This window comes from Mytilus trossulus, chromosome 13 (genome assembly GCF_036588685.1).
Source record: "Mytilus trossulus isolate FHL-02 chromosome 13, PNRI_Mtr1.1.1.hap1, whole genome shotgun sequence".
In the NCBI taxonomy this organism is placed as follows: domain Eukaryota; kingdom Metazoa; phylum Mollusca; class Bivalvia; order Mytilida; family Mytilidae; genus Mytilus; species Mytilus trossulus.
The window spans coordinates 27,836,482-27,849,905 of NC_086385.1; positions in this window are offsets into that span (position 1 = coordinate 27,836,482).

Sequence of the window (13,424 nt, forward strand, 5' to 3'; positions counted from 1 at the left end):
TCTTAATGAATTATGTTAATGTCCATACACTAGTTGCTAATCAGGCAATAAGGAATCATTTCTCAAATTGGTTTCTAAAATAAATATTTACTTAAATAGTTAAAAATATAGATCAACATATAATATTGATTTTATTTATTTGTGCTAAGCGGTAGCACAGTTAACGCTTAAACTATTAGATGATTCCGCGATAAATTTGTGTAGCATTAAGATGCAGATGTTCCGTAGACCAATTAAAAACGAACACGAAAAGTTTTCAGCATTTTTGAAAACATAAAGCTAAATAAAAAGACTAAACATCCAAATTATCCAATGATAAACTTCCCGTTGTACATTCATATCGGTATTTTGTATAATGGAATAATAATTCTTGATATATTACTATACCTTCGGTTAAGAATTTTCGTTTCACATCAACGTGGTGTTTTTGGGTTCTTAGACATGCCTTATGCGCACTAATTTCTATAAGACAACCGGTTTGGTGATGACAGCGTCCCCATTTCGCTTCATTATTGTATTGAATTTGGCAATACCAATAAAATAAAAAAAGTACCTTGACATAATTCTAACATACACATTTAACACATTTACCTATAATAATAAACTGTCAAAGGTGAACAAATCCTCAACTCACCAAGTCACATTATTAAAAAGTTTCATCCTTTCCTGCTAACGAGCATTGGTTGTTCAATGAATGAAAAGGATAACATATTATAACGAAAGTAAGAATTTGAACTTTGTGTGAAGCTGTAAATAAGTGTTTTTTTTTTAGAATGTTAAGTGGCACTTCATAGTCAAATAACACTTGTCTGGTTCAAATCGATTTACGTTCCTGTGGTCTCCTGGCAGCGTTCGATGATTGAGTTGTTTCTATAAAGTCAACCAGGTTAAATCAATTATTGTCTGCACTAGCGTTGGCTATACCAAGTGAGGAAATGGACAGTTGTTATCCTTTCCGTTGATGGTTCAAGAAAGTCTTTGAGTTTATCATTTGATTCGGGACTTTCCGTGGATATTTTTTTTATTCTACCTTTTATCTATCTCAATGACAACTTCTTTGATGTCTTCTTTCTTCAAATGGCTTTGTCGTATCAACCAGAATGTTTTGACTATAACTGCAATGTAGGTTGCTCATTTGCATATTAATTAAAATGTGCCAAGACGACAGTTATTGTCCATGTATTACTGGTGACTAGAAGCTTTACAGCAATTAATTAATATCAAAACTTTTAACATTTCTGGTTTTAGCGTCATTGGCGATGCTTTTGTAGACAAAAAATACGTCTGGCGTAAACAAAAATGAGGTATTTGCGATGAGTTTATTAACAACAACTGATTTCATGTTACTGATAGTTTAGTTATCCCCTTCTGATATCACAAGACAAAAAATCAGCCGTTATTTACTGAATTGTTTAGTAGTTTTACTTTATATATAATATGAGTTGTTCTTGTAAGATAAATGTATTAACATATATATTTTTTTTTATTTATTGTGTAAAATACAGTTTTATAATCGAATGAAATAGTAGTAAAGGTTTAAATCGTGTGGAATCCACCAAAGCACCGCCGAAGGAATTTACTGACTCTAACCAATGCGTATATGATTGACAGAAATGTCAGCCAGGTATGTTTTATATGTTCTGAATTCTGTATAATTCCTTCTGTGTTGGCTTCCGTTTCTACCTTTAAAGTGTGTTTCAGCAAATACACGGTTTAAACTGTATGCCAATACATGTTGTTTTGCAATATATTCATTTGCATTTTAGTTAATGCAAACCAATCATTGCGGTAATCTGTCTGTAATCGTTTTCAACAAATCGATTAACAGTCTCGCAAATCAAAATGTGTGACGCTATCATCTCATATTATTCTGGTCACAAATGATCATCAACGAATCTTGTCACCGTGTATCGTAGCTATAGGGACAGTAAAAGTAGCTTTCTCGAAACAGCATTTTTGCGTTAATATTGATTCACTTATAGGGTCTTTGCATCGGAACTAAACACACTTATTCTAAAACCAGTTGTTGGCATGACACGGGTTATGTTCTTCTCATATATGTTATGATTGTATGATACTAAACCCCTTACGGGAAGGATTGTGCCTGATGTTCATATGATGATATCATAATCTTTTAGTCAGTTTAATTGAAGTCTGGAGCTGGCATGTCAGTTAACTGCTAGTAGTCTGTTGTTATTTATGTATTATTGTCATTTTGTTTATTTTCTTCTGACATCAGACTCGGACTTCTCTTGAACTGATTTTAATTTGCGTATTGTTATGCGTTTACTTTTCTACATTGGCTAGAGGTATAAGGGGAGGGTTGAGATCTCACAAACATGTTTAACCCGGCCGCATTTTTGCGCCTGTCCCAAGTCAGGAGCCTCTGGCCTTTGTTAGTCTTGTATTATTTTAATTTTAGTTTCTTGTGTACAATTTGGAAATTAGTATGGCGTTCATTATCACTGAACTAGTATATATTTGTTTAGGGGCCAGCTGAAGGACGCCTGCGGGTGCTGGAATTTCTCGCTACATTAAAGACCTGTTGGTGACCTTCTGCTGTTGTTTTTTTTTCTATGGTCGGGTTGTTGTCTCTTTGGCACATTCCCCATTTCCAATCTCAATTTTATGTTTTGGTATTCCTGACTGCTACATTCTTTTGGCCTTATTTCGATGTTTCATACTCATAATCGATTATATATAACATTTTGATACTGAGTAAAGTGTAGGTAAAGACCGAAAATAATATTACACTAGAGAGGAACAAAAAAACTGAAAAAGTGGGTTTCAGATTTCAATTTTAGAAATCCGTGTGGCGAAAATATTTCGGTATATTCAACAATCTCAGGTAGGTCAGTTATTGAATGTTTTAACAAAAAGAAGGATTTCAATTACGCAGTTATCAATAATATAGTCTTCATTACTATTATTTTAACTGCGAAGGAACTTCTATCGTTGGAACTTTTAAAGAAAACGGAGGATGTGGTACAACTGCGAATGAGACAGTGACCAAATGATATAGATGTTGAGCAACTATAGGTTACCACACGGCCTTATAAAAAGAGCAAAATTCACAGCACAGAGTCCGCTACAAAAGGTCTAAGATTGACATATGTTAATCAATTCAAGCGAGAGAAAAACAGCTTCACTCATGTATGAAACAATGAACGAAAATCAAATTGGTATACACCACCAAATGACAATTGACTAGGAAAAAAGTAAAATCAAAAATATACTTTACTCCAAGGAAAATTAAATACGGAACGTCCCATCTCTTAGCGTATTCATGCAGTGTTGTGGGTAGTGCATCTTATATTTTTTTACATTTCTATTCGAAGTTTAGATCTACGATTTTAGGTTTTACGGTTTGAAGTATCATGTATAATCATGACAATGTGATTAAAACAGTAACATACAAGATGAAATAATTTTGTTTTCTGTCATATTGCATTTGTATTGCAAGATGCAAATTATGTATGTTAAATATTGAAATGTTATTTATTGTATTGTATCACTGCTCATTACTTGAACAACAATCGTAAATGTCATTTGTAAATTAACTTTTTTTTTTAGATTTTATATAAATTGAGCAATAAAAGTGCAATTAGCTGTCATTTATTTGTCTCATTTATTGTTATAACGATTTAAAGCCATAAAACGAAAGAAAATACAAGGAAGCAAGTTGCAAATATTATACCAGTGGGTCCTTTAATCTTTAAAATACAATAGCAACAAACGATTGTTACATACTAGTGAAATAAGTCATATGCCCTTAAATGTGATTTATGACCCTTTTATGACTGTGAAATGAACAAGTAGATTGCATTTTCATTTAAAAAAATACATTGTTACTTAAAATAGGTCCAAAAAGATGTTATGCGATTGATTATCACTTACTTATTTTAAAAACAACTGAATTAGTACTTTGCAGAATTCGATAACGGTTTAAAGGAATAATGTCTGAACGGTATTCACTCCGGTGTGATTTAAAACCAAAAAAAACAACAACAAATAAATGTTACGAAACAAAACTAAATAGTTTCCAATTGACTATCAATGAAATGTTAATATGAATGTTATCAAAGTTGTACCAGTGAACAGTCTGAAACACGACTGACTATCTTATCATAATTATCAAAATCATTGTTCAGTCTTCAAAACCTGTTTGAATTTGAATTAACCTATATAAGATATTTAAACTATTGATGCTTTCCGATTAAAAATACAAACAAACACTGAAAGATTTGACCATTATGGCTTCCTTTTATAGACTAAATAATTCTGATATTTGATACATTTTGCACATTTTCTGAACTAAAATATATATATTTGATTGTCTTATGAATACAACTCAGAAAGTTCCAATATAATAACCAAACGGTTTGTGCTGTTTTGCTAAATAAACACTTTGTACATTTTCATGGTTTTTTTTTAACTAAAATATAAATTAGATTGACTTATGAATACAAATCTTTAGATAATAACCAAACTGTTTGTTCTGTTTTGCTCAATACACATGATACAGTTATTATTGACAACGTTGTATTATTTTGAATCGAACATAGATAAAAATCATCAAATAAGATAGCACACAATAAAACTAAAAGACACGAATACGAATACAATTAATGTTTGCAATGAGAATACAATTAGCAATGATTAAATGAGCAATAATTACTTTAAATTACATGTATGGTTCCTTATATAACGACATTCTGATTGTCTAACGCAATCTCACGTCATTTAGAAATGAAACCTGATTTGAAAATGAAATGTAACAGTCATGATGACACAAGCTTCGTAAATAATATGCACAAGTAAGGAACGGAAAAACTAGATACAAATCGTGTTTTCATGACCCGTGTTACATACATTTGTACAACATGCACTACGGTCAACGCTTTTACATCCGAATAGATAAAAAACGCATTCGATACTTAAATAACTTAAATACGAAACAGCTAAAAATGATGAAAATATAAGTATAAATAATTACCTTTCTAACTTTCTACGTAATAATTGATTCCGAATATCAAATGAAAATGTCACTTTATCTATGGCTAGCTGTTCAAAAGATGTGACACAACAGTTACTCGTTGTTAAAATAGCAATTTATTGTTGAGTTAAAAAAAGTAATACACCTTTAAATTTTAACTAAACAACGCTTTATTTGAGATGTCGGAGTTATTGATTTTGCCATCTGATAAGGAACTTTCCGATTTAAACTGTCCTTTGAGATTGGTATTTTTGATAGTTTATTTCCTTATCATATCAAAACCAAAGATTCCATATGCCTATTTACAAGTGCAATGCATCATTATAATCTGAATTTGTTCTCCTGATAAGACATGTATATTTTTAAATGTCCGTTTTCACTGTTGTCGGTAAAAAATAAAGGACTTCTACATCATTTGCCAAAATATCATATCCACATGAAATATTTCATGATTGTTCTTTTAAATATAATGTATGTCTAAACTTATAGCATCATATGAAACTAAGGAATCGTGTCGAAAATATGAATTGAGAATGACAGACCAGTAGTCAGTATGTATGTTTTGTTATTAAAAAGCATCGTATGTTGACCTATTTTTCAGATTTCTAATGAACGTTTCACATTACATTTACTTTCATAATACTGTCTTAAACAGCGGTAACCTAAAAGAACAAAAAATATTGCTAGATCCCTTATTTGTTTAATATATTTATTGATCAAATGACCCAAATAAACATATTTCCAGAAGTTTTGGGAATATCTTTGTTGTAGTTTTGTTGAAATTTTCCAATATTCATTGGTTACATGTGTATTCAACAACAGCATACTCCGTGTCTTGTGCATGACATACTTAACGATGCATAACATGCTAGATTTCACCGTTTTTTTCTTCTATTAATTATGTAAGAATAAAATTGAGAAAGGAAATGGGGAATAGACCCCATAGAGCAGACAACAGCCGAAGGCCATCAATGGGTCTTCAATGTAGCGAGAATTCCCGCACCCGTAGGTGTCCTTCAGCTGGCCCCTAAAATATGTATACTAGTACAGTGATAATGGACGTCATACAGTACTTGCAACCTTAGGCGTTACTGTTTGACGTGAACTTGACTGATCGGTGAATGATCGGTGACGGATGTTTGACTGATCGATGACTGATCGGTGATCGGTGACCCATAGGATCCGTCAGATAAGTCAAATAACCTATGTGGGAGTTACCGTGACAACGGTTATCAATCGATCAGTAAATCAAATTTATGCACGGATCGGACGGATACGTATATATTTCAAATTCTTATGTAAGCCGAACTCAACAGTGTTTACGATCCATGAACGCGGACCTCGACGAAGACACCATTATTTACACGTTAATTTGGTTGCAATTAAAAAGTAAAAATAGTATAACAGTTATATAGATGATTAATTAAAGCGTTAAATTGTTTCTGTTTCTTAATAGTTTTGTATTAAATATTGTAAACATTAGAAACATATATAATACATAATATGTCTCAGTTAACATGAACTTCTACCTACGAAAATGCCGATAATCCGCCAATGAAGTTTTGAACTTTTTATAGTTTAGAAAAGGTCGCTTTTCATAAAATTAAAAGAATGTCAGATAAATCATATTTAAATTTCATCCGCATTGTTTTAAACTACCAAAACAAATCTATTTATTTAAAGAAATGACACTGTTTCATTTGAAATCAGTTATTTCCAACAACTCGAGATAAATATTCTCATTAGAATTGAGATATACAAAGAATTAAAATACTTAAACTATTATTTTGTGGAATAAGAATGCAGTTATTTAATATTTTGATAAAAATTATCAACCGCAATATGATTTCAGTACTTTTTGTTCATCAGGATTGGTTGTTTTTCATAAATTATGTTTACTATAGGGAAAAAGATATTAAATTTATGTATGCGTTGCGTAAAATGCAAATTTTTCTTCTCATATTTGAAACTTCAATTTCAATCTGTTGCTATCAATTCCTTTTATTGACAAATTTTGTATAAAATTTGAATATTTGAAGAAGAAGTATCTTTTTACTTTTAATTGTGTTGAACCAGAACGCAATCATTTCTTCATTTGAATGGAAATTATTGACCACAATTTGATTTTTTCTTTTTATTGAATATGCCTAATTTAAGGAAAAAAATATTTAATTTTTGTATGCGTTGCCTAAAATGCAAATATTTCTTCATTTTACTAAAAATTATTGACCGCCATTGGATTTTTGTACTTTTTATAAATTAGAATAGGTTTTATTTCATGAAATTAAAAGAGTGTCAGAGAAATCATACTAAAATTTTATTTGCATTATTTAAAATAACCAAAATTAGTCTTCTTATTATTAAAAATGATGCTATTATATTTGAAATCAGTCATTTTTACCATCTTGAGACAAGTCTTATAATCAGAATTGAGATATAATGAGAATCAAAATACTTAAACTTTTATTTTTTGTGCAATAAGAATGCAGTTATTGATTTAATTTGATACACATTATTAACCGTCATATCATTTGAGTACTTTTTGTCCATCAGAATTGACTGTTCTTCATAAAATATGCCTACGCTAAGGAAAAAAATAATTTAATTTTTGTACGCTTTGCCTAAAATGCAAATATTTTACTAAAAATTATTGACCGCCATTGGATTTTTTTTTACTTTTTATAGATTAGAATAGTTTTTTTCATGAAATTAAAAGAGTGTCAGAGAATTCATACTAATATTTTATTCGCATTGTTAAAAATTACCAAAATTAGTCTTCTTTTTATTTGAAATGATGCTATTATATTTGAAATCAGTTATTTTTACCATCTTCAGACAAGTCTTCTAATCAGAATTGAGATATAATTAGATTTAAAATACTTAAACTTTTATTTTTGTGGAATAGGAATGCAGTTATTGATTTATTTTGATACACATTATTAACCGTCATATCATTTGAGTACTTTTTGTCCATCAGAATTGACTGTTTTTCATAAAATATGCCTACGATAAGGAAAAAAATATTTAATTTTTGTACGCGTTGCCTAAAATGCAAATATTTCTTCATTTTACTCAAAATTATTGACCGCCATTGGATTTTTTGTACTTTTTATAGATTAGAATAGTTTTTTTCATGAAATTAAAAGAGTGTCAGAGAAATCATACTAATATTTTATTCGCATTGTTAAAAATAACTAAAATTAGTCTTCTTTTTATTAAAATGATGCTATTTTATTGGAAATCAGTTATTTTTACCATCTTGAGACAAGTCTTCTAATCAGAATTGAGATATAATGAGAATTTAAATACCTAAACTTTTTTTTTGTTGAATAAGAATGCAGTTGTTGATTTATTTTGATACAAATTATTAACCGTCATATGATTTGAGTACTTTTTGTACATCTAGATTGGCTGTTCTTCATAAAATATGCTTACATTAAGGAAAAAGATATTTAATCTTTGTATGCGTTGCCTAAAATGCAAATATTTTACTAAAAATTATTGACCGCCATTGGATTTTTTGTACTTTTTATAGATTAGAATAGTTTTCGAATTATACACAAGAAACTAAAATAAAAACTCATACGAGACTTACAAAGGCCAGAGGCTCCTGACTTGGGACAGGCGCAAAATTGCGGTGGGGTTAAACATGTTTATGATATCGCAACCCTCCCCTATACCTCTAGCTAATGTAGAAAAGTAAACGCATAACAATACGCACATTAAAATTCTGTTCAAGAGAAGTCCGAGTCCAATGTCAAAAGATGTAACAAAAGAAAATAAATAAAATGGCAATAATACATAAATAACAACAGACTACTAACAGTTAACTGTCATGCCAGCTCCAGACCTCAATTAAACTGATTGAAAGATTATGTCTTCATCATATGAATATCAGGCACAATCCCTCCCGTTATGGGTTTAGTATCATACTATCATAAAATATATGAGAAGAACATAACCCGTGTCATGCCAATGTTCATGTTCTATCGACTGAAATTTAAAAGGACAGATATTGGCTTTCACTATGAAAATTGCCGAATGACGTCGAATTGTCATGCAATAACGTTATAGCATGCTATAATAACCGGAAGCAGTTGATCTAAAATGAAAGCAGTGGCTTTAAACTGGAAACTGTTGATAGCAAAAGTCGTATCACACGGTTAAAGCAATTTTTCAAACAGAATGAATAGATATGTGTACTAATTAGTTTTATCAAGGAAAACAATTTTACCATTATTCTCTACAGTTATATGATAAATATCTTTATATCGAAATGAGTAATAATATTCTATGCTGAAGACTCTACTAGTTCAGCAAACTTCTGGTTCACTTGATTGCATAGCTTAGCAATTTCATTCATTTTGTCATCCCTTTCTATGTCATCGTTTGTCATATGATAATAACTTCTTGTCCTGAAAAAAAAAACATACCGGTAAATATTTTCAATTGTGCAAATGAGGAGCCTAAACATACATGTACCTGTCAGTTGGAATTCTTTAAAACAACTTTACCTTCATATCACTATGATAACAAATTACCGCGAGGTATCAATAATAAAACAATACAAGACGACGAAACAAACCAAATACACACAAAACCAATAAATAAACGAGAATATACATGTAGCTTAAGTCGACTTAAAGGGAGACTATAACCAGTGGTAACCTGTAAGACTATACATCGTTCTAGTTCCTGCATGGACCTTCTGGAATAAATCAGATATCCATACATTTAATATATATCCCACAATATTACGATATGCAATGTTTTGTTGTAAATTTAATAGTTGCTCATTATACCTTGGTACGTTTGATCCATGCTTGTCATCAAGTGATTTAAAACATTCGTTCATTGCTTTTGTTTCAGCAACAACGTTCTCAAGATCTAAATGAATAAACACCATGTTTCAGCATGCATTTAACCTTTATTTATCGAACATTTTAATGGTAATTTATGATTTTATACATGTAGAAGCAAGTGTGACATAACGTTTGAGATTTGAATATTGTGTTGTCCGTTAAATTAATAGATATAAGAAGATGTGCCAATGAGATAACTCTTCTTTCAAGTCATAATTTATAAAAGTAAACCAGTATAGGTCAAAGTACAGTCTTCGACACGGAGCATTGACTTCCATCGAACAGCAGGCTATGAAAAGGTCCCAAAACTACTAAATGTAAAACCCAGACTCCTAATTGAGGACCGGTGGATATAATTGCAGCGAGTTTAAAAGTTGTAATGGTACCAAACATTCACCCTTTTATCTGAAACAATAGTGTAACAACACAATACTTTTATACTATAATTTAACTTTTTTTTTAATTTACAAATAACATTATTTCCATCTCGTAGTGTTGCATAAATTATTTCATGTTATAAATTGTCTCTTTGTGCAAGTTAAGAAAAACCAACAGCAAATAACACAGGATAATGGAATATCCTTACGAGCATTGACTTGATATGTTATTTGTAAACATGACCAGAGTGGGTAAAAAGAAAAAGAGTATTCATAGTAAGGCCTTTACCGACAAAGAATAATGCAACAACATCTGAATCTTAAACAAACGAAAACAACCGCAATACTAGTCACCTTATTTGAAATATTCACTGAAACAACCTATCCAAAGGCAAAGGTAGTAAGCAGACAATATAGAAGAACCAAAAAGGTACCAACTACTGTATAATAACATTAACGGTACCAATTCTCTTGCACCAGATGCGCATTTCAGCAATACATGTCTCTTCAGTGATGTTCATGGCCAAAATATTTGAAATCCAAATCTTATAAAAAAAGATGGAGAAGAGCTAAAATCCAAAAGGCTCAAAAAGTATAGCCAAATGCGTGAAAATGATCAGAGCTTTGCATGAGGGAGATACATTCCTTAATTTATAATAATTTCTAATATTTTGTAACAGCAAATTTTAATAACACAAAAATATCCGTATTTCATGCCAGTACCGATGTACTGGGCTGAAGATACCCTCGGGGACTAATAGTCCACCAGCAGAGGCATCGACCCAGTGGTAGTAATAACATTTAAGGTACCAATGTTCTTGCACCAGACGTTCAACAGCTTTTGTCATGTTTAATATTTTCATAATTATTAGGAATACCGTAAAATGATAGAAATAGAACATTGCAGCGAACACCACTTCTAGTTTTAAGGTAACTACTAGTGTTTAAAAATTTACTGATTTTGTCATATTTTTTAATTGATATATGTTTTTCGAGTCTTCTAACTGCAATTATATATCTTTCATCAGTTCTCGTCCTTTTTTGTGAGTACTGTTATATACCATTCACGGTTGATGTATAATGTATAATGATTCGTTTGAGATATTTTAATTGGCAGGCTACGGTGTTATTTTACTTACGGCAATCATATTTACCCTTTTTAAAAGACTTTATATAATGATACATCGAAGTTCAGTTAATAGCTTGACGAACATTGTTTGTCTCATTTCTTAGATAAATATTAGTAATGGTTGTCCAGAGGGGCGACACATATGATTTATTCCTAACTGCTTATCTTTTCGACCTTATATACTGGAAACCATCTTATTTTCGCGGATACTTTTTTTTGCGTTTATACCCAGCTAGCCAACTTCGCGTCGATTACATTTTGCGATTTTCTTATTTACTTAAAGTAGTTTGATAGGGCCTGATCTAAGTTATTGTTTTTCGCGTTATTTTTCTACTCGCGAAAGTCGCGAAAATAAATCGCTCTCGAAATTTAGTTGGTTTACAGTATATATATATATATCACCAAACATAGTGGAAACAGCAGAGGAAGAGGAAGAGGTGCGCGACAGCCTTTTTAAGAGGGAGGCCAAAACTTACAACCACCCGACCCGATTTCAACTGCAACCCAACACTCGATAGACCCCAAAATTATAAACCTCTCACAAAGAACATTAAACGAAAATGAAATTTATTTGTTATCAAAAGGTTTTAAATTTGCTCCCGTTCCATATTCAAATGTTCCGGAATTAAATGCTGATATCAACAATTTCTCTCGACGTCACCTTTTAAAAGAAGAATTCGGAAATAAAAAGGACCATGATAAATCTCTCGTAAGAAACAAATCAACTTACAACCCAAGGCCGGGGAAAGATGATTATTTAGATACTTACATTGAGACCATTAAAAAATTTCCCGTCCGTACACGTAAATGTAAACAAAATTTAACCCGAAATTAACAGGATGCGTGAAAGAGTCTTACAGATGACGACTCCATTATCATTAAAGAAGCAGATAAAGGAGGAGCCATCATCATTATACCGACTTTTATAAAGAAAAGATTTTGGAACAGCTTAATGATGAGGAATACTACAAACAAGTAACAAATAATCCGGATAAAGCAACTAAAAAGAGATTAAAGAAACTGATAAAAGACTACGACCAATATCTGACCGAGAAGGAAATAGCGTACTTGTGTGAATTTGATCCGAAAGAGAGTAATTTTTATGGACTTCCAAAAGTACATAAAAGTGCACAAATACAAAATACTGTTCGCGATCAAAACAATATTTACGTTGAAACATTCCGTCCCGCCGATTTGAAATTAAGACCAAGTATAGCTGGACCGGAATCATTAACTCAAAGACTAAGTCATTTTATAGACCTTGTTATAAAACATCTATGTCCGTCAATTCCAAGTTATGTCAAAGATGATATGGAATTCTTATATCATATTCCTGCCATAGTTCCAAAAGAAACACTATTAACTAGCTTTGATGTTACAAGTCTATATACAAATATTCCCCATGATCTAGGTCTTAGAGCCGTAGAATAATGGATCGAAGAAAAACGGGATGAAATTGATAGTAGATTTGAAACAAACTTCATACTAGAGGCTATCAAAATAGTTCTGGAAGAAAATACATTTTATTTCGACGGCAACAAATACAGACAAATTAAAGGTATAGCCATGGGAACTAAAGTTGCCCCCACTTACGCAAATTTAGTAATGGGATACTTAGAACAACAGATGTATCGACAAATATCTATCCAATTCGATCAACATTTCTGTGATTATGTCATTCAGTTTTGGAAAAAGATATTTAGATGACTGTAGAATATTTCGGAGCAGATCTGAAAAAGATTTATATAAATTTAAAGATCTAATCAACTCATTACATCCGTCGATCAAATTCACCATGGAAACCAGTAACACACAACTACCATTTTTGGATATCCTAATCTTAAAATCAGGCAGTCATAAAACAACGGATATTTATCATAAATCCACAGACACCCATCAATACTTAAATTTTCATTCGTGTCATCCGTCCCATACAAAACGAAATATACCTTACTGTATGGCCAGGCGGATTTGTGCTATAGTATCTGACCCTAACATTCGGGATATACGTTTGAAGAAATTAAAAGGCTTTTTGACACAACAGTTATACCCAGAGGGTC